The sequence below is a fragment of the Lissotriton vulgaris genome, chromosome 8 (genome assembly GCF_964263255.1).
Source record: "Lissotriton vulgaris chromosome 8, aLisVul1.2, whole genome shotgun sequence".
In the NCBI taxonomy this organism is placed as follows: Eukaryota; Metazoa; Chordata; class Amphibia; order Caudata; family Salamandridae; genus Lissotriton; species Lissotriton vulgaris.
Genome location: NC_141696.1, coordinates 839,343,757 through 839,365,967, shown reverse-complemented (window position 1 = coordinate 839,365,967; position 22,211 = coordinate 839,343,757).

Below are 22,211 nucleotides of genomic sequence, written 5' to 3'. Positions count from 1 at the left end.
GGTAAGTTTCCAGTCTTTTACTTTGCAGGTAAATTACTTGCACATGCCCTAACCATACCAGTTTTTTTCTTTTAATTTTTTTCCCCCTTTTATCCCGTGGTGGTGGGAAGAGGTAGACCATCAAAGCATACATCAAACAAGATACAGCACAGAAAAAGAAATTATATAAGCATAACAAATATAATGAGAAAACAACGATTAATTAATTAGTTTACAACTCATTTTTCAAATGGTGCCCAATTCTTAGACGCAATTAGGCGTCTTCTCTTTCCTCTGAAGGGCTGAACTGAAGTCTCGAGTTTATACCAAGCCAGCATCCTGGCTTTCCAATGGCAAAAAGTAGGAGGTTCAGGATTTATCCAGAGCGACGTAACACAAAGTCTAATCATGGCCATAGATATAAAAAGAAAAGCTTGTGAGTGTCTTGTTTTTTCCAGAGCCGTAGAATATTCATAGCCAGTAATTACCATTTCAGCAGATATTTTAACAGAAATTTGAGTAATCTGCATGAGAAAAGTTTCAATTTGGTTAAAAAAGAGAGATAACTCCGGACAACTGTAAAACATGTGAACAGAATCTGCAGAAGGAAATTTACATCTTGCACAAAATGACCCTTTACCCCCACAGACCGCCCCCCATTTACCAAGTTTTGCCGGTGTATAATACAGATTGAACATAGACATATAGTTTTGAGATCGAAGGGTGCCTGATACCAAAACCGACCTAGCTAATACAAGTGGATATTTTAGATCGATAATAGGTACTCCAAATTTTGTCGCTTGTTGTTCAGATAATTAAGGTCATCAGGAAGTTGAGATAAAAAAGTTTGATATAAGCTACCAATTTTCATTTTCCTTCTGATAGATTCAACTATGACAAGTTTTTGAAACATTGTTGGGTGTTGAGGAAGCTTTTTATCTAAAAAACCTTCAGTTGAAGATATTTTAAAAAGTGATTAGAATGCAAATGAAATTTTTCCTTTAAAAACGAAAAGGAGGCTATTTGCCCTAAATCGGCTAAGTCACCTATCTCCCTTAAACCAAGAGCTATCCAAATATTTGCCACCCCCTCTTGAAAGATCATTGGGAGTAGTCCAGAGGCAGTTAATGGGGTATAATACGTAATCTTAGAGATGTGAAAATGTCGTCGGACTTTTTGCCATATTGAAAATAATGCCCATAATACCTTAAATTTGTATTTTTTTAAATAACTAGGTTCAAGTATACGAGTAAGTACCCCTTTTGTAGGGTCGCCCAAGGATATTGAGTATATTGAAGGTGAAAGATGAACTGGAAGTTCAACAGCATCTCCTAGAAGAGGGACAGCAAAATGTTGAACCATGGCTGCCCAGTAGTAAAATGTTAAATTTGGGACTGTCCACCCCCCGCGGTCCTGTGGAAGACCGGTCCACTTAGCTGCCCGTCTTGGTTTACGATATGACCTTAAAAATCGTTGGCATATTCTTTCTGCTTTCTTCAAAATTAAAGATGGTTTTAATAATGGGATAGATCTAAAAAAATATAAAAATTTAGGGAGAACAAAATTTTGAGGATATTGGACCGGCCGAACAGCGAGAGATGTAGGTGATTAAGCCGCTCTAATTTGTTATGAAGAGAATCGTGAATAGTGGAGAGATAATTCAAATCTACAATCTGATCTATGTCAGGCGAGATTTGAACTCCAAGATATGTTGCTACAGAGGTAATAGGAACTTGAGAAATGGGCATGGCCGTGGATTGTAAAATTTGGGTTTTTGCGATATTTAATTTATAACCCGAGATTAAACCAAATTGAGCTGCCAGAATTTCCAGTGCAGGAAAAGATTGGGGGACATTGTCAGTTAAAAATACGATATCATCAGCATATGCCAATGACTTATATTTAGTTCCATGAACTGTAACAGGGGTAATGAGTTGGGAGCTTTCTATTAAACATAAAAACGGGTCAATGAATAACGCAAAAAGAAGAGGAGAACAGGGGCAACCTTGCCTGGTGCCCCTGCTGATAGAAAAATAATGTGATTCGTTACCTGAAATACGGATTTTAGCCATTGGAGATATATACAGAGCTTGTAGAGCTTGGATGAATTCGGGTGTATAGCCCTTCCAGGACATAACGGACCACAAATACCCCCAGGAGACCCTGTCAAACGCCTTCTCGGCATCCAACAGGATCACCCCGAGGGCAGAATTTGTGGTCCTTGCCCAATCCAGGAGTGCCACTACTCGCCTAATGTGATCCGTCGTATCCCGACCGGGAATGAACCAGTGTTGACCGATAGAAACCAAAGGGAGAATTGTTTGGTTTAAGCGAAAGGCGAGTATCCTTGAGTAGATTTTACTGACTATTAATTAATGCAATCGGTCAATATGAAGCTGGGTTTAATTCGTCCTTACCTTTCTTTCTAAAAAGTACGATGGTCGAGTGTCGCCATGAATCAGGAATTGATCCAGACTGAGCAAGACGAAAGACTTCTAGCATTTGCTGCCTAAATAGATGTGAGAAGGTCTTATAAAATTCGAGATGAATGAGATCCGGCCCTGCAGCTTTACCATTGGAAAGAGATTTCATGGCGATCAGAACTTCTTCCCAGCTGATAGGTTCAGCCAGGATTTGATTCTGGTCATCTGTAACTTTTTGAGTATCCAAAGATTGGAAAAATTGATCCAACCCAGTTTGTTGCTGTAGGGTTATATTGTTTTTTTCCGTATATAAAGTTGAATAGAAGTCTGCAAAAACATCTAAAACACCGGTGATTGTGTCCTGAATAATACCAGAACTATCTTTGACCTTAATAATCTGATTGGCTATGGCCCTTTGTTGTAAATGTTTTGCTAAAACCTTACCGGAATTTTCATCCAATTCATACATGGTAGTTCGGAATTGAAAGTATTTAGTTGCTATATCTTTGTATAAGGGTTCTAATAAATTAGATTTGGCTATAGCAACTAATTTCATGCTGGCTGCTATGTCTTCTCCCTTACCGATGTTAGAGCTTAAATCCAATTCAGCTTGTTGGAGAGCTGTAAGTCTAGTTTTTACAGCTTGTTGCTCAGTCTGCCAACGATAAGAGGCAAATCTTTTGGTTTCGCCGCGCAATGCGGCTTTGAATGTATCCCAGACGATACCGACCGGGGCCGTGCCAGTATTGATTGAAAAGAACTCTGAGATCCATAAATTAAGTTCTTGATATAGTTTCAGTTAAGAGTTTCCTATCGAATGTCCATGATCTAATTTGATTAATTGGACGATCCCAGGGAGAGCTAAAAACAATAGGGTTATGGTCGGATATTGTTCTTGGGTTAATTTCAATCTTAAGGAATGAGAGAAGGACTTGCACAGCGAAGATAGTTCGAAGAGTAATCAAAGTAATGGTCTGTGGCATGCTCACGGGGAATTACGCTGTCTGTACCTCACAGCGTGAATGTAGAAACTAATGCACAGCTCCCCCCATTTGGAAGGAGGCACCCAGTCGCACCGCTCAAAAGTTAGACAATGATGTCTATAAACAATTCATCAAAGTTGATTCCACACAATGTTGAGGTTCCTTAAGTGTTTAATTTTTGATCAAAAGTTCAATGTAGTTCTATAAAGCATAAACTTGATTCCAACGAAAACATCATCCAGTTATAAATCCTCCCCAATGCATTTCGGGCAGATGACAAGCCCTTCCTCAGGGGGCAACTGGACAAATTACATCCGTGACTCTTAGGTCGCGATATCTCTACTCCGATGTATTTCGTTAAACTGCCATCAGATGATTAACAATATCCACGCTGCACAGATTACAGCTAGGTTTTAACCTCCTTCCAAATGGGGGGAGCTGTGCATTAATTTCAATCTTAAGATATCAGACAATTTAGAGAGAGGTGAAAATGTAATCAATACGAACCATTTTGTTATGGGGTATCGAATAAAAAGTAAAACCCTCTTGATTCGGATGATGATAATGCCATGTGTCCGACAACCCGTGTTCAACCAGGAGAGTCCGGAGTGCCTTATAAACTTGAGGCTTTCGTCCAACATATACATTATGTTTTATTATATCTTAATGACTGGGAATGTTTATATTAAACTCTCCACAAAAAAACAGCGGATGAGGCCACATAGCTAGCTCTAAATTTAGGTTCCTTATAACCTGTGGGTCATCTCGATTAGAGGCATATATTGAACAAATAGAAAAAAGACGGCCCTTAATCGATAATTCTACTATTAACCATCTACCAAAATTGTCTTGTTTTACTCTTTTAACAAGTCCTAACCCAGTCTTTAAAATAATAGCGACTCCCCTGATTGTAGAGGTTTATCGGGTACAGGCCACTAACTCGTAACCCGAAAATCTAAGACATGCCCGATTGCCCCATGGGATATGGGTTTCCTGCAGGCAGATAATATCCACCTGCATTACCTTCAGCAACTCATAGAAAACTCTGCGTTTCTTGGGATCATTTAATCCACATATATTCCAAGTTACAAACTTCAATCTAGAGGCAGCCATGAAATTTGGTGATGGACCGAGAGCCCTAAATGAATATGTAACCTTTTATAACAAATATAATTGCAGTCAAGCTGTTTTTTGATGAAAAATATACACGTTAATGTCACATCATATGCATTCGAAAAATGAAACCAATTATGAAAAAATAGAATGGTCATCTCTGACCACCACCACCCCACAACCCACCCCTGTTGAACCACCCACCCTACCAGATCCCACCCCCTACCCAAAGAACCCCACACCCCCTCTCCCCCCAGACTGGGCATCAGGACCTTAGTCCTTGTGATGGTTGAGTAAGCGTTACCCACACTCCGCTGAACCCATAGTGTTCCCCCCTTTTCAGATATCCGATGACCCTAACACAACCTGGAAAAGTAAAGAAAATTAGATCCTTATATATATATCTAAGGGGTCATCGAATAAAGAAAAATAATAATACAGAATAAGACACAAAAAGAAATGACTACTGTTGTATGTTAAACAGTCAAAAAGCATTGCCTAGCTTAAATTATATTGAGTCCAAAATTCCTTAGCGGCGATCTCCGACATGAAGAACCTTGTCTGGCCTTTAAAGAGAACTTTTAGTTTTGCCGGAAAAAGCAAAAAAACCTGGGCCCCCTTAGCCTGCAATAGAGGAATCTGTTGCCGGAGATGCCAGCGGCGAGTAACCGTCTCTGAGCAAAAATCAGGACGCACGAAAAATTGACATCCCTTGGCAGATCGTTTCTTATTGGGTCTGGCAAGGTCAAATATATGTTTACGGGCAAGGAAATTATTGAAGCAAACCAAGATGGCACAGGGGTAGATGTTATTTGCAGCGGTGGATTGTTTTCTCCTATTTAATGGAAAGCGATGTGCTCTTTGAATCTCAAGATTCCAGTCCCACTGAGTAATCTCCGGAAAGGCCTCAGTGAAAAGCTCCACTATAAACCGCGGTGCATCGTCGCCCTCTTTATTTTCCTCTATCCCCAGAACGCGAAGATTGTTCCTTCTCGCCCGGTTTTCGAGATCAGTAAGCTTCCAGAAAATGTCCTTACGTTGTTCTTTGACCTCTATAACTAACTCTTTCTGAGTAGCAGCAGCATCTTCCAGAGCAGAGATCCTTTCTTCAGCTTCGGCAACCCTAGCGGTGGTCTCAGTACATGTTTTGATAACCCGTCGAAGAGAGTTCTGCATTTTGCGACAAGCCCCCTGCGTTCGCATATTTTCTTGTTTGGTTGCCTCCCTATGCATCAGGATAGTTTGATAGATTGTTACTAATGAAACCTCTTCAGGAACCTCTGGCATGAACAGAGTAGTACCTCCACCGGGATTCTGCGAATTTAGATCAGATTGTTCAGCAGACAAGCCCTTCTGAAAATGTTGCTGATTGAACATGGATGATACCTTAGTGCCGGAGGCTTTGCGAACTGTATTAATGTTCGGATCTTTCAGTGACTGATTAGCACGCCAGTCTGCAGAATCACTGTCATAGTCTGACCACTGCAGCTCTGGACAATCAGCGTCATCCTCCCCAGATGCAGAATGATCGGAAACTGAATAAAAATTCTCATTAGAGTCACTGACTTCGGACCCCCTGGTATCATAAGAGGCCGCTGTAGGAAGCTCCAGTGTAATGGATGTGAGATTGTTAGCAGACTGGACTCCATTAACCGGCATGCACTGGGGTGGTAAGGTTTGACATTCAGATGGATCTAAAACAGAACCAGGAATGGAGACTGATTCTGTTGTTGCAGTGATTCTATTAGCAAGTACAGGAGGTTCAGAGAGAGGGGGGAGTCTGTAGAGATGGAAAGTAAAGTGGCAGGCTCAGATACAGAAGTACTCACCCCCCCCCCCCCCCCCCTTTGTAGCAGGTCCTGCAGATGTCACGTTTGCAGCGAAGGATCCATCATCTGTGGTGATGGTTTTCCCCTTTCCTCCATGTTTGTTAAACATTGCTGGCAGTGTTTGGTCCTTAGTGACATTTCCCACGGGAGTCACTGGAACGGGTTTATCGGTAGCGGCAGAGCGGGTCTTCTGAGTCACAGCTGGAGTTACTGTCGCGGTGCTCTTCGGGTCGGTCTCCTGTTGACCGCGACCTGCACTGCGGGATTTCAAAGCAGCAGCCAGTGTTATATTACCATTGATCTTCCCTGATCCTCACGTATACTTCACCTTTCCCCCCTTTTCACCTTCACCTTCCCCTTCCCTTTGGGCATTGTATGTTTGGTCTAAATTTGAAGAATATTGAACCTAACAATTAAAAGTGTTATATTTTATACGCATATTGTGCTCCTTGTGGATTCTATGTGAATAGTTAACATTGGAATCCGTTAATAATTCTTCTGAAGGTATGTCATTCTGAATTGTAAATTTGCTTTTTGTATCCTTCTATGGTCCTACACTGGGATCACCTGTAATTGTATCACTGTTGTAATGCGAAGTACCAGTGGACTTACCACCACAACGCTTGCCTCTGCCTTTTGCCCACCCATGCCTGCTGAGCCTTCTGGTACCTTATGGAACAATTGTGGAGTCCACAAAATGCAGCTGCATGCCTTTCCCCGAAACACCCAGTATCTTTGGGGTTGAAGACCTAATCAGCACTGTGGATAAAGAATCTGGATCTTCTAGCTTTCCAGCATCCCAAACGGACAAGGCCATCCTTTTAGAAGACTCTGAAGCAGAGGAGGAGAAGACACATGAACTTCCTGAGCAGCAGGTGCTGGGCCTCTCAAAACAAAATTGACTCCCCACCTCAACCGCATCTAAGGGCAGTCAACAGAATCATTCTTTGACACTGCCTCAACCAAGAGAACCTGAAAAGTTCCATTCAGAGAAAAAATCTGCTCTGAAACCCGCACTGCCATCTGTCTCGGAGCCGAATCGAAGCCACCCTCAACGCCAGGATCAGCAGAGGAGTTGATCAGCGAGACGCTTCCTGGATTTCAAACAGAAAAAGCTGTTCATCCATCTGGACACAGGCAAGATACTGGCCAAGTCTCCCGATCTAGGGCTCATTCGCATCCAAAAAAAAGCAGGCTGGCCTTCAAAGACAAATCTTTGACCCTTCCAGACCAGCCCTGAAAAGGCTCTGGTATTAAGCCTCTAGCCCTCCGACCTTTTCCACCTCTAACTCCAAATTCCCCTCCCCTGACCGACAGGAGATAGACTCATACCCTGAGACTCATTATAGTTCACAAGACCCTTATGAGGAGCCCTTTATGCTCTAGGAGGGAGATAACCCCCTGGAACAATTAGGTAGTCAATCTACCCCCCCCCCCCACCCATAGAGGGCTCTGATCTCAAATTCAAGACAGCCAGGTCTTTTCCACTGGGATGATCCCACTGTATGCCATGCGGTACTTGAATGGGCTGCCCGATGCACACGATGTAAGTTGATGACAACTTTCTTGTGGAAACCCTTTTGAGAGTACATTGTACAGTCCTCTCTATCCCAATGCTAAAGGGAATGTTAAGGTCAGTCACAGATAATTGTTAAGAAGCCATCAAAGCAAAAGTGGTAGGCCTAGCATTGAGAAAAAAATTAAAACCTGCCCCTGGCGAACCTGCATATAATCTGTGGTCAGGTTGCTTCTGACACCCAACCCATACGCACTGCATGCAAGAGAGCACCTGCTAGTGTAACGGGAGATACCCTTCCCCCTGATAGTCCCAGCGAATAGACACGGCAGGCAAGTGTTTTGTGCTTGAAATCATTACCCATGTATAGCAAACTCTGTGCTTTTCCTCTCCCGGTACGATCGCTAACACTGGAATGAGCTGGTCAATCATCTCCCTAACCCACATAGGAAACAGGGCTAGAAACTCGGTGCTGAGGTGAAAATCATCAGTAGTGCTGATATACTTGTTTTTCACATTGCCATGACATTTGTAAAGAGGCCTACACATTAACTGAGGCAGACCACATTGCACAGCCAACAATGCAGTGCCGCTGATGTAACCATGCAGCTGATAGGTCACACATGGCTGGTACTGGTGAAATGTCAACGGTAGGGACTCTGAGGGAGACGATTAATGCTGATGGGTAGGTACTGGGAATGATACATAATATATGTTGCGCTTGAAAACTACTGTGAGTCAAGGGTGTAGCCTGAAATACCACCTCAACCATTTGAATCAAAAACCTTGGAAAAAAAACATTCCAAACAAGTAAAGAAGGTGATAACACTGCTACAGAGGAGCACCCTAGCCCCTTGTTTGCTCTTCTTCCCATTCATCATTGCTTTGTTCCTCTATATATTTATTCTTCACCCTTGACTTTGCTACTCACTGTTTGCATTCTCTCCATCCAGTTTTCACCTATGAATACCATCCATCTATATATCCATCCATCCATCCAAACAAGGCTCTCATTCTCAACAAACTGACATACATTTCTTATATACCCACCCATGCACCCTTTAATCCATCAAACCCACCAAAGGTATTCCTTTCCGCCACCCAGACAGGCGCCCTTTCACCTTTCATCCATCCTTCACCCACCCACACATCCTATCGGCCACCTATAGTATATACATCCTTCTCTTCCAGTCATATTATATTTCATCCGTCCTTTCTACTTCCATTCTCCTTTCCCTTTTGCATCAACCCATCAGGGTCTGACTCTTCATGAGCCTTTCTCTGCTGAGCTAAAGATAGAAGAGGCCAATAGTTACTCAACTCCCACTCTATATGCTAAGTAAAGAGGGGTGTGTTCAACTTTTCACAAGTCTCAACAGTACACCCTTACAGTGAGTATATAATGAATTGTCAATAGCAAGCAATATGATTTACCACCACCCGCAATTACCGCTGGCTCACCCACTACTGCTGCCGCATCTGGTAACTGGCTGGCTCCGCCGTCACTGCTGGCCCTGGTGCTGGTGGTTGGTGCAGCTAGAAAAAACATTACACATTTTTTAGATGCCAGATATGCCACTCCCTATTTTTTTTTTATAGAAAAATTGAAAATACACCACATGCATCACTACAATTCAGATACAGACAGGAGCTTCTATCAAAAATATCAGGTAGGGCATTTTGTTAGTGTCAATTTTTGAAAGCATCTCAAGACAACCTGCAAAGGATTGGAGTGGCTAGACCTATTGATTAATCTGAGTTTTTGAAAAAAAATAAGAGTGGACAGCTGGATATACGGTCTTAGTTGGCTAATGCAATGGGGCCGGCCTCTTCATACTTTTTTCCAGCCATGGTGCACGGTCGGTAATCAGTTCACCAACTGGTGCTAATAATACTTGGCCTAGCTAAGAAGAAGACACTACTTTGGGTTGTCCAACGTGACCTGGCCACTCTCATTTTACTGATTGAGGATGTGAAAGTAAAAGAAAGCCTTCTCATCTCAACAAACATGCGTAGAATACCTTACTTGGGCATCAATCTGGACAGCACAATTGTCACTTAACACGATTAGTCACTCACTGTACACTTGAATCCACGTATTTATTGTTGTGTGTGTAATTTGTCACACGACAGCCAACCCAATACATTTTAAATAGTAAAGATTACCATTTACTGTTTATTCAAATGTTTTTCTTTTGGTGTGATGCTTGAAATTTGTTTCTTTTTCTTAAATAACCTTTGTGTATTGAATACTGTGTGCAAACAAATTGTCGCACCCGACAGAACCACCTTTTCTTACTGTGTATACTTACCCAGGTTCTGAGGGACACAGGGTCACCCCATTATCTTTAATGACCCAAAGGCTCTTGAGGGAGTGGCGAAGCTGTTCATGTCCCAGGTGAGAAAGGAGAAGAGGCTTCAAAAGGCCGAAGTCAACAACCCCGCACACCTCGAGGTCATCTAAGAAGCACAAAAAGAAGCGTTGAGTTGGGTCCTGGCATCTGTCTTTGAAAGGCAAGACTTCAAGGTCGGCTTCTCCGGTTCAGTGGCATCATGGTAAAGATAACATCTAGTCTTCGCCCTCTCCATCTCTGCATGTGACTCCGGTCCATTCTCCAGCGCCAAGGGATTTGCCAGTGCCCAGGGAGTCGTTTCCAGCTCCTCTTGCTTCCCCGGTGTCACAAGCGCTGCAGCCGCAACCCGCCTCTCGGCCTTGGTCGGATCCAGGCCAGGCAGCACCGGATCCTTACCCACTTTTTCTGGGTCTGGGTGTGAGTCCATCACATTTTCTTAATGCTTCGAGCGGCACCGCTGATCACTACTGAGGGTTCTCCTTTGGCGCCGGGTCTGGCACCACCGATGCCATTCCCGAAGATGTGCTCCAGGAGGGATGCTCAGAGGCTGCTGGAAGAAGAGGAGTACCAGGGACATCAGGAACAAGTTGAAGAGGGGGATATCGTTGACTCTGTGGATGACTTCAAAGGTCTACAGGAGGCAAGTGGCTTGGACACTTCCCCAGAGTGGGAGCTTTCTTCCCCAAAGGCAATGCCTTCTCAGGATGTGGCTCCTTATCATACTATCATCAGGAAAGCGGCTGACCTGTTGGAGCTGCAATTGCCTACAGCTGAGGTCAGGTCTATTGTTCTGACTGAAGTTTTTCCCTCTCATCTTCAGTGGTTAAGCCTTTACTGCCATTCAATAAGGCTTTAACTGAGCTGATTCTGGAAGTGATGCAGAAGCCTTTGTCTCCCCCTGCAGTGTCCAGAGTGGTGGCAAAATGTTAATAGCCTGCTCTGGGGGATCTGAATTTTCTCACCTCCTACCCTTCTCCGGAGAGCTTGGTAGTTCAAGTGTCATGTTATCCACACAGTCGGAAGGATCCTTCCCCACCACCTCGGAGCATAGGGACTCCAAAAAGCTGGAGCAATCAGCCAGGAAGGTGTTCTCGGCAAGCATGGCTTTAAAATCTACAAACACCACATGCTTGTTGGTAAGATATATCCACACTTTGATGGACTCCGCCAAAGAGGTTGCTCCTAAATTGCCTGATGTGTGTGGGCACTTTCTGGAGGTTTTGACTGATATGCAGGCTGCAGCTGTCAAGTGATTCAGTCTGGTCTGGATACGGCGGACTCAGTCGCCAGGGTGATGGGCTCCTCGGTGGCTTCCAGGAGGCATGTCTGGCTGAGAAGTTCAGGCTTTTCTCCGGATGCGCAGGCCGCTCTGCTTGATTTTCCTTTCGATGGATCCAGGCTCTTAGGGACAAAGGGGTTTCAGCTCTGCAACGCTTCAAGGATAGCAGGGCTACTGTGAGATCCATAGGTCTGCAGTCCTAGGGGGTTTCATGGATTTGGAAAGGCTGCTTCCTTTCAACACCATCAGCAACAAAAGCAGCAGAACCCAAGTTGTACAGTGAGAATGGAAGAGGCCGCCTGCTGGTGGCTGCTCAGGAACAGTCCTCCTCCTCCTCCTCCTCCTCTCCTGTCCCCCCTCTCCCCCACTGGTTCCACAGGGAAGCAGCTCTAGATCCCCCATCTTGGAGCATTTTGGTCCTGTAGGAGGTTGGGTATCCCATTTTCTACAAAATTGGAAATCTGTTACTTCAGATCATTGGGTTTTGAATCTTGTAGAAAATGGGTACTCCCTTCCTTTCCAGGAGTCTCCCCCCCCCCCCTTGCCAGGGCTGGTGTTGGGAGGACCATCTCATGCTTCTTCAGAAGTGCTTCAGAAAGGTGCGATATAGGTGGGTCTGGAGCAGTATGGGGGTCAGGGGTGTTACTCCTGATATTTCCTGATCCCCTAAAAAGAACTGGCAGTTGAGACCGATCCTGGACCTCAGGGTCTTGAATTTTGATCTCAAACAGAAGTTCAGGTTCTTCTGGCACTGCTGCAGGAAGACGGGATGGTGTCGATCAATTTGCAGGATGCGTATTTGCACATCCCCATCCTGAGGTCGCATTGGAGATCTCCGTTTTACATTGGGATCCCAACACTTGGGATATGCGGTGCTTCCGTTTAGACTTCATTTTGCACAGCGAGTCTTCACAAAGGTGATGGCGGTGGTTGCAGATCAACTCCGAAGGTCCGGGTTTCTGGTATTCCACTATCTGGACGACTGGCTGCTAAAGGCAAAGTCTCCAGAGTTGGTGCTGAATCATCTGCAGATAATGGCTCAGCTGTTATTCGCTTTGGGTTTTTCGATAAATGTACCAAAATCTTACATAGTGCCTTCCCAGCACAGCCTGTTCATAGAGGCAGTACTGGACACTACTATGAATTGTGCCTTCCTGTCTCCTCAGAGGATCCTAGACATCCAGGCTATGGTTCCGTTGTTTTAAGAAGGGGCGGAAGTTCCAGTCCTGAAGGCCTTGTGCCTGCTCAGTCTGTTCGCTTCCTGCTTGCTGTTGGTCAACCATGCACGCTGGCACATGAGGACACTCCAGTGGTGCCTTCGCAGGCTGTGGTTTCAACAGAACGGAGATCTTGGAGGTGATCGTAATTTCCAGAGACACTGTGGCAGATCTGTTATGGTGGAGCGTTTCAGGCAACCCGTCTCAAGGGAAGCTGTTTCAACCGACTTCCCAGGTGGCCACAGTGATAACGGATGCCTCCACTCTCGGCGGGGTGCTCATTTGGGGGATCTGGAGATCAAGGGCCTTTGGTTTCCAGAGGAAAGATTGCTTCATTGCAATCTTCTGGAATTGCGGGTGATATTTTTGGCTCTCAAGCCCTTTCTTCCCTCCATTAGCAGTTGGTTAGTTCTGGTCCTGACGGACAACACTACTGCGATTCGGTACATCAGCAAACAGGGAGAAGTGGGGTTCTATTGTCTCTGCGGAGAGGGTCTGCAGCTCTGGTCCTGGGTTTAGGACCATCAGATTTGTGTTATTGCAGATCATTTGGCTGGAGTGCTGAATGTGCATGTGGACAGTTTCAGTCAGCAATACTCTGTCGATCACGAGTGGCGGCTTCATCCAGAGGTGGTCCATCACAGCTTCAGGATGTGGGGGTTTGCTTGGTTGGACCTTTTTGCCACTCACGAGAACGCACACTGCCCATCGTTCTGCAGTCTCCAGTATCCAATGCGAGGAGTGTTGGGGGATGTGTTTCAGTTTGATTGGGGCTCACAACTCCTCTACGCGTTCCCTTCGATACCCTCGATTCCTTGGATTCTGAGGAAGATTTGCCAAGACCTGACCCAAGTCATATTGATCACCCCGGATTTACCAAGAAGGGTGTGGTACACAGGCCTTCTTCACCTTTCGTCGCACCCTCCGCTCTGTCTCACTTTCAGGGCAGATCTCTTGCAGTCACAGGGGCAGGCTCTTCACCCCCACCTCCAGAGCCTGCACCTTCATTCATTGAACAGGGCAACCTGAGTTCTTTATTTCTCCCACCAGATGTGGTGAATATTATCTTGTCAGCCAGAAGACACTCCGCCAAATCTGTTTATTCCTGTGGATGAGCCAGATTTGTGAAGTGGTGTGGAGAGAGTGCAATTGATCCCTTGAAGGCCCGTTTATCTGATGTTCTTAGCATTTCACTGCCCTTGGCCCAGCAAGGTTGTGCTGTGGCTACTGTTAAGGGTTATTTGCTGGTCTTATCAGCCTTCCTTTGTTTGCCAGACCAGCCTTCTTTGTTCAAGTCTCCCATAGTAAGGAAGATTAAAGGTCTTACTAATAGATTTCCTCCTACTCCCTTCATTATGCCTCGGGACTTAAATTTGGTTTTGACTTTCCTGACCGGGTTCTCCTTTTCAGCCTCTTCATAGTTGTCCGTTGAGGCTTCTCACATTCCTAACTGTTTTTCTGGTTGCTATTACCTCTGCCAGAAGGGTAAGTGAACTTCAGGCTCTTAGTTTTAAGCCTTTTTTTACAGCCATCCTTGCAGACAAGATGATTCTTAGGACAAGAACTGCTTTCCTGCCTAAGGTGGTTATATCTTTTCATCTAGAGCAGTCTATCACCTTTCCTACCTTCTAATCCTCCCCCCCCCTCACCCTTCCAAGGAGGAGGAGAGATGTCACTGCCTGGACTCTAGAAGGGGAAGTCACTTTCTATTTGGACAGAACCTAGGACTTGAAGCTGTACAATCAGCGTTTTGTTGGTTACGTGCATCGTTGGTAAGAATATCCATCAAGATATGCTACTCCTTGGCCAAGAAGGAGCCACCTGAAGGTATTAGAGATCATTCTATTAGAGCTATGTCTTCATCTCCGGCTTTGGCTAGATGTGTCCCTGTGGTAGACATTTCTAAGGCGGCAACATGTTTCTCCCTCCACACTTTCATGAAGCATTATTGCTGGGTTTCAGAGGTGAGGAGGGATGGCCATTGTACATGTTCTGTGCTGCAGGTCTTTTTGGTATAAGTAGGTAGACACCCTCCGCCGGGAGAGGAACTGCTTGGGGATTCAATTCAAAAGGTGAGGATCCACAGGCAGATGTATCCATTGTCTTACAAAAAGGTTTTTGTGCATGACATTCTCGTATTTCTATGCCATTTGCTTTGCTATGATGCTTGTCGCTATTAAAATGTCTTGGCTTTAGCTCTTCCTGTTTTTTTTCTTTTATTTGCATATTTTTGTACATTTGTGTATATATTGTATACTTGCGATATGTTGTTGGTCCACCTGTTTGCCTCGAAGGCATGGAAAAAATGGGTGGAACTGGTGTCAGTACGACAACGAGGTCTCCTTATGGATCCTGTGATGTCATAGAGTCGCGAGCGGAGCTGTGCTATTGTGACATCCTCATTGATGTGGGAGTGCTATGGAAACAGTTTCTGTGGATTGCTGGTACAGGGATAATTCAAAAGGTGAGGAATCCACAGGCAGATACTGTATCCAGAAAAAGCGTTATCGAAGGTAAGTAACTTGTTCAGTTAGCTACTTTCCGCAACCTCAACCCCTAGTATGTTCTGCTCTCGGTCCAGGATGTTGGACCACCGCCCACCGATGCGTCAGCTAATTATGTGTGCGCTGGATCCCAGAGCAGCGATACACTGCCCAGCACACTCTCGCCCAGCACTGCTGGTGCTCCTGGAGTCCGTATTCAGACCTGGGCCTGTCACCAGAGTGGAGAGGAGGTGGCGCTGGACAGGACATAAAAATCCAGCACTACTACCACCACATCAGAAAACAAGGTCCAGGGCTGCACCCTTTCCTGGTGACACCTTCTGCAAGGAAGGCATGTCCTTGTTGCTGCCTATTTTGGGGGAACTCTTATCGGCCATGATGCTGGGGTGGGGGCCTGAAGAGAGAAAGTATAGAAAACAGGAATAAGAGGGAAGTAAGTTTAATAGGAAGGCGGTAAAAAGAAAAAAGAAGACTCACTAAAAACGCACAAGAAAGTAGAAAAAACCTTAAATGCACACTTAAAAAGACAAAGGATTAAATAATAAATAAAAATTAGAAAAAACTTTCTTAGAAAGCAGACTGAAAAGATGAAGAAGAATCAAAAAGTTAACCCCAGCACCATAAACAAATTAAGAAACTAGATTACCGTGCCCATGCACGACCGTGTGCTGCAGCTCGCTTGATATTTCTACCCGAATACGCAATCCGCATTGCCAAACGGCGGAAATGTCCATGAACGGTCGGGACAAGGAACTCTGCCCACACACGGAACTCTGCGTAGCGCAGCAGGTTTTTTTCGACTTCACGAATTTCCGCATAGCGCTGCTATGTGAACTCCGCCCACCCATAGTAATAATTGCAAATTTGATTAAAAGTAATTTAGGATAGAACAACTATTTTAATTAGTAAGAGGTAGAACAAAAGTTAAATAATTACATTAATTAGATTTAGAGTTTGTTTGAATATATATGCGCGCACACATATGTATATCTATAACAAAACAAAAAAAGGTTAAAGATGTTATAGTTAGGTGAAAATAGTTTCGATTTAATGTTTTAAACTTAAAAATACTCCTGAAATTCAACAGGGATACTTATTACAAGTAACTATAACTTGTGCCCCGCCATTCACAGTGTTCTCATCAATGTCAGTTCAGTTGTCATCTGTAATGTTATCTATGATGTCACAGAAAATGCCATGTCTTGTAATATGTGAGCTCATAAGCAGTGCATGGCAATGTGAAAGTTAAACTTACTTGAAATAACTTACTGTTGAATCTGTGTACTTTTAGTTTAAATCACTATGGTTAAACTGACATTTTCACTTAACTATAACGTCACTTTAACTTTGCTATTATTCTGTGAATTTCTGAGGTTTTGTTTTTTAATGCAAAGTAAGACATAACCATACCTATCACATTACTTTAACCTTTTTTACATAAAGTAATAGTTTATTAGCATCTGTAAGAACAATCCCCTGCGATTGCAGCATGGGTTTAATCAGGCCCTGCTCCCAACTCCCCCTTCGGACATCCAGCCCCCTGCCTCACACGGCCTTTCTGTTTGTGACAATGCACCACAGGCATTCAGGCCCACCCCCTTTCTTGTTTTTCTTTTTCTGAGCCTGCAAGACATGCAGTAGCCAGTGTGGCCACCTCTGCTCCCTTGGGACTTCATGGGGGTGAGCTGGCTTCCATGGGATTGTGGACCCCCTACTCCCCGCATTATTTTGTTTGGCCCCGGAGGGTCCCTGCTGGGTTTCTGCCCCCACATGGTCCAAGGAGTCAGGGTGCACCAACCCTGCCCCCTTATGCTATTTTATTTTCCAGGCATAGAGACTAGGTCCGTGTGTCCTGAAATGACGGCCACACCATTGCTGTTCATGTCATGTTCAGCGGGAGGAAAGGCCTGATAGAAATGGGGTCTCTAATTGGCAGAGGCAGGTACCTTTGTTCAAGTAGAGACCCTTCTTTCTAGTCAGGGTAAGGGAATGCACACATTATATAACACATGCTCACTCTGTTGTTAGCTTGGCACAAGCAGGCAGGCTTATCCCAAAGACAATGTGTAAAGAATTTGTACTCTAACACATAGTAACACAGCGGAAACACCACAAATGGCCACCACACCAGTTTGGAAAAATAAGGTATCTTTATCTAAACCAAACAAGACCAAAGTGGGGGAGACGAGGCGAGATGTCTGCGAGTAGGTGACTGGTTGAGTCCAGGACAGGGGAAGTAGGCGGTGTCAGCAGTGAGGTGTCAGATCCAGTAAGGCGATTGTTGGCGGTGTGAAGTGTACTTCACGAGCAGTGCCCAGGCCTCAGCGTCACTGACCGCGCCAGAGTTGTTGTTCTTGTTTTGTTAATTTTTTTCTAGCTCTCAACAGTGGGAATAACCTCCAGGGGGCCCACAACTGAAATTGGCAGAATCGCCTGGGAGGTCAGAACTTTCAGCAGTGGAGTACAGAGGAGCTGGGGTGAAGCTTCTTGTCCTTGAGATATCAGAACAGGAGGCAAGCACACACAAGCCTTTGGAGATTCTTCTTCAAGCAGGGTCACTGCAAAGTTCCAGTGTTTTTCCTCTTCCTAGACAGAAGCAGCAACTGTAGGTGAATCCAGCAAAGCACACAGCAATGGGGCAGTACTCCTTCCAGCTCTCAAGCTCGTCTCCTTGATTAAAGGTTCCTCTTGAGTCCAGAAATGTTCTAATTCTCTGGGGTTAAGGTCCAAAACTCATACCTAATTTTGTCTGTGTTCTCTTTGTGGCAAGAGCCTCTGAGCCCAGTCAAAACCAGTTCTGTCCTCTCTAGTGCAGCCTCATTACAGGAGGTAGAGACAGCATTGTGCATAGAAGACACTGCCTATTCAGATATAAGTAAAACTCCTCCCACCACTCTAAATGCAGCCAGGGTCTATTCAGCTGAGCTCCGAGTCACCCATGAAAGGCAGGACACACCTTAACCTCCCTTGGACTTGTCTTCAGTGAATGCACATCCCCAACCCCTGTCACTCTTTAACCAGTCAATACACAAAATAGCAGAGGTACACACAAAGGTAAATAAGAAAATGCCTACTTTCTAAAAGTGGCATTTTCTAACACAATTTAAAAACCACCTTCCTAAAAATGTGTTAGTTCCGAGTTCAGAGACCCTAAACCCCATTTCTCTATCTTGTCCCAGTAGAAAGTTATACTTGTAAAATGTTACAAAGTAATTCCCTTGATAACCTTTTCAATAGGGAAAAACAAAATAGGCAGTATATCACTATCAGGACATGTAAAACACCAGGACATGTCTCACCTTTTACATACACTGCACCCTGCCCATAGAGGTACCTTGGGCCTACCCTTGGGATGCCTTACATGTAAGAAAAGGGAAGGTTAGGGCCTGGCAAGTTGGGGCACTTGCCAGGTCGACATGGCAGTTAAAAACTGCACGTGCAGACCCTGCAGTGGCAGTTCTGAGTCACATTTGCCCAGGCTACTTGTATGGGTGGCACAATTAGTGCTGCAAGCCCACTAGTAGTATTTGATTTTATAGGTCCTAGCACACTCAGTGCACTTTACTAGGGACTTACCAGGAAATCAAATATGGCAACCATGGATAACCAATCATGATAACAATTTACACAGGAAGCACTTACACTTTGACACTGATCGTCAGTGGCAAAGTGCACAAAGCATCTATGGCAGCAAAAACGAAATCCAGCATAGCATCAAAAATACAGGAGGTAGAGGCAAAAAGTCGTGTGAAACCACTCTAAGGATGCCAAGTTTAACAAAGCCCCGCATTCCAGACACAAGGGACCACCTAGTATAAGTAAAGTCCATACCATTTCTTGCTCTGTATGAAGGAGCTTCTCTCCACCTCCGCCTGGGAACTAACCAGAGTCCCCCACTGCCTTTTTTTGCATACTGTACACAGCACTCCAAGCCTGAAAGGGTATTATCTTGATTTATACTCTGTGCTTTTTTGTGTCTGGACAAAGCTATATCTCTCTGGTGACCTCTAACTAGCGCTAAACAGGTCCGTGAGTTCTTTTATTAATTCCAGGTTGGCTTGAATGGTATTTTACCAATCCAAAGCTGCAATACTGTGCCTGAAGAGGTAATTGGCTTTTGGCTTTTTTCAGCTCGACATGGATGCCACTTACTAATACCATACTTAAGACTTTGCTATACAAATGGCATAAGGCTTTGTCACACTCAAGCACAGCATGGATGGCACTGTGCTAATCCTATACCTAAAAAACTCTGTTGGAGAATAAGGCAATTGAGGTGAGCAGATTCAGAGTGTCAGTGGTGTTGTAGCCTGCTCCGTATAAATGACCTGCTGCCCCCTAAACTTGAGAACTACCCGGAGTTACCTGCTTCCATTTTTGTGTGTGTGTGTGTATATATATATATTTTTTTTATAGTAGTAGTTACTTTATTCGGTTGTAACAACCATTAAAGTTTGCAGCAAAACAGAATAAAACATTAAAATAACAGTAAACGGAACATAAATTGTATTATTGTCTAGCACGCCATAACCATTACTGGCAAGAAACAGCCGCATCTCTATTACACTGTGAATACACCTTGAATCAAATACCACTGTCAATATAAATTATACAATACAAATAAAATACTAAATAACAAGAATACAAAACATAAATATAGCTAGTATCCATATACAATGATAGCAGCATACTTAATAGCAGCCCTCATCAAGGTCGTTCCTTTGGTTTAAACTGCCAAGTGCTTCAGAAATGAAGTAAATACTGGCACCCCAATAGTATTACAAAATCAATAAGATAACACCATAAATAGGGTCAGTACAGAATAGAAACACATTAAATATATATCAATAAAATACAGTAAAACACCATAAGATCATTACATAAAAATGCAGTTCATTGTAGCAAATGAAGAGTAAAATAGAGCCCATAATCTTTACACTTTGATTTTTAAAAATTACATTATGATTGTGCCAAACTTCTTCTAGGAATTTACTGACAGCTAAAACAATTGTCAAGGATAGGTCAGTCTTTAGTATCCTTAACGCTACTTGATAACATGTAACCCCCAGTTCCCGACATATGGGGATGATCCTTTTACAACGGGTGCGAACACTCTGGGCAGAAAAAGTGTAGTTGAGATTTGTTTTCGTCACCCTGACTGCACATAGGACAGGTCACCGTTGCCTGTGTTTTATTCCATTTGTGGGTAAATGATCTTACTGGGAGTGCCCCCAAACAAAAACGTATAAAAAGGCTTTTAGGGAAGGCTGAAGGTATGAAGTCTAAATATTCCTCAAAAATGGGGTAGACGTTTAAAATCTAAAAATGTGTTAGTCAAAGATCCTACAAAACCTGTACTTGCTATCCCTTCGTTAATACAAGCCCAGTAGGGCTTTTTTAGAAGGCTTATATCCGTTTTGTTTAATTTCGTAGGATCAGCCCAAAATCTATGGAGACCTAGCGTACCCATCCAAGAAAACACATGTTTAAACAATGGGACGAACTAGCACCTGGTTGTTTAAGAACATTATTTAGGGAATCCCTGTAGTCAGCAAGCTGAGGTGCACCAAAGAGGGACCCAGAATACCAATATTTTCAGGGCTGCCAGATCAGATACTCTTTTTAGTCCCAATTCTAAATACAATGGGATAAGAGGTGTACTACAGGGGACACATAATGCTGTCCTAACAAAGCTTTTTTCTGCCATTGCAAGGGGCTGGGCCTCAGCATAGCCCCAAACTTCAGCTCCATAAAGAACAGCCCCCTGTGCCTTGGTCCGATAGATCTCCAAAACTGGTGACACTATATATATATATATATATATATATATATACACACATATACATATATTCCAACAATGTGCCCATGCACACAGGAGCGCACACGACATCACTTCACCATCCGGCTTTCACAATGCAGCCCGCCTCTCTGCACCAAATTTCATTAATTATGCCAACGCATTTCAGAGTAGCAAGACTGCTTCCTGGGCTCAAAAGGAACATTTAAATGCTTGCTGTTTTGCATGTCCGGTATTTATTCATATCCGGAATTCACCATACCCCAGTGGGCATTTGTAGTGCACAAAATGATAAGATGCATCATGGGACACTGAGTCCTACAGCGAGAGCATTATTCTTTGGTAAGTTTAAATGTCCCAATTGTTCATTAAAGGTACATTACAACTAGGCCTGGGTGGTAAATTTGGTTCCGATCGCGGAATTTTGGTAATTTCGCGTTCTGCGGAGAACACGAAATTGCCCAAAATTCTGCGTTCGGCAACTTCGCGAAATTCTTTGCTTGTTCGCGTAATCAAATGCGTGTTTGCAAGAGATTTTCCTCCGAACACGCAAACAGCGGATTGTGAACAATAAAAAAGCATCGCGAACAAGCAATTCCATGTGTTCGCAGAATTTCTGCGTGTTCACAGAGATTCTTTACAGTTTCGCTGAGATTTGAGTAACGTGATTATGCAAATTCCGCCCACCCCTAATTACAACCTTAGTAGGCAATAGTGCAGACAGGCAGACTCGATCTGCAACAGTGATGTGCTGATCACCTTCCAAAAGTTTGGACGGCAGCCTCAGTCAGCTGGCTACCTGTTTGGTAGGATCAGCCCAAAATCTATGGAGACCTAGCTTACCCATCCAAGAAAACACATGTTTAAACCATGGGAGCGATCTTGTACCTCGGTGTTTAAGAGCATCATTTTGGGAATCCCTGTAGTCCGTAACCTCTGGTGTGCACCAAAGACGGACCCAGAATACTAATATTTTCAGGGCTGCCAGATCAGTTACTCTTTTTAGTCCTAATTCTAAATACAATGGTATAGGAAGTGTACTACAGGGGACACATTATGCTTTCCTAGCAAAGCTATTTTCTGCCATTGCAAGGGGCTGGGCCTCAGCATAGCCCCAAACTTCAGCTCCATAAAGAGCAGCCCCCTGTGCCTTGGCCCGATAGATCTCCAAAACTGGCAACACTAATATATAAGCACTGCTCCCTCCGTTGAAAGAG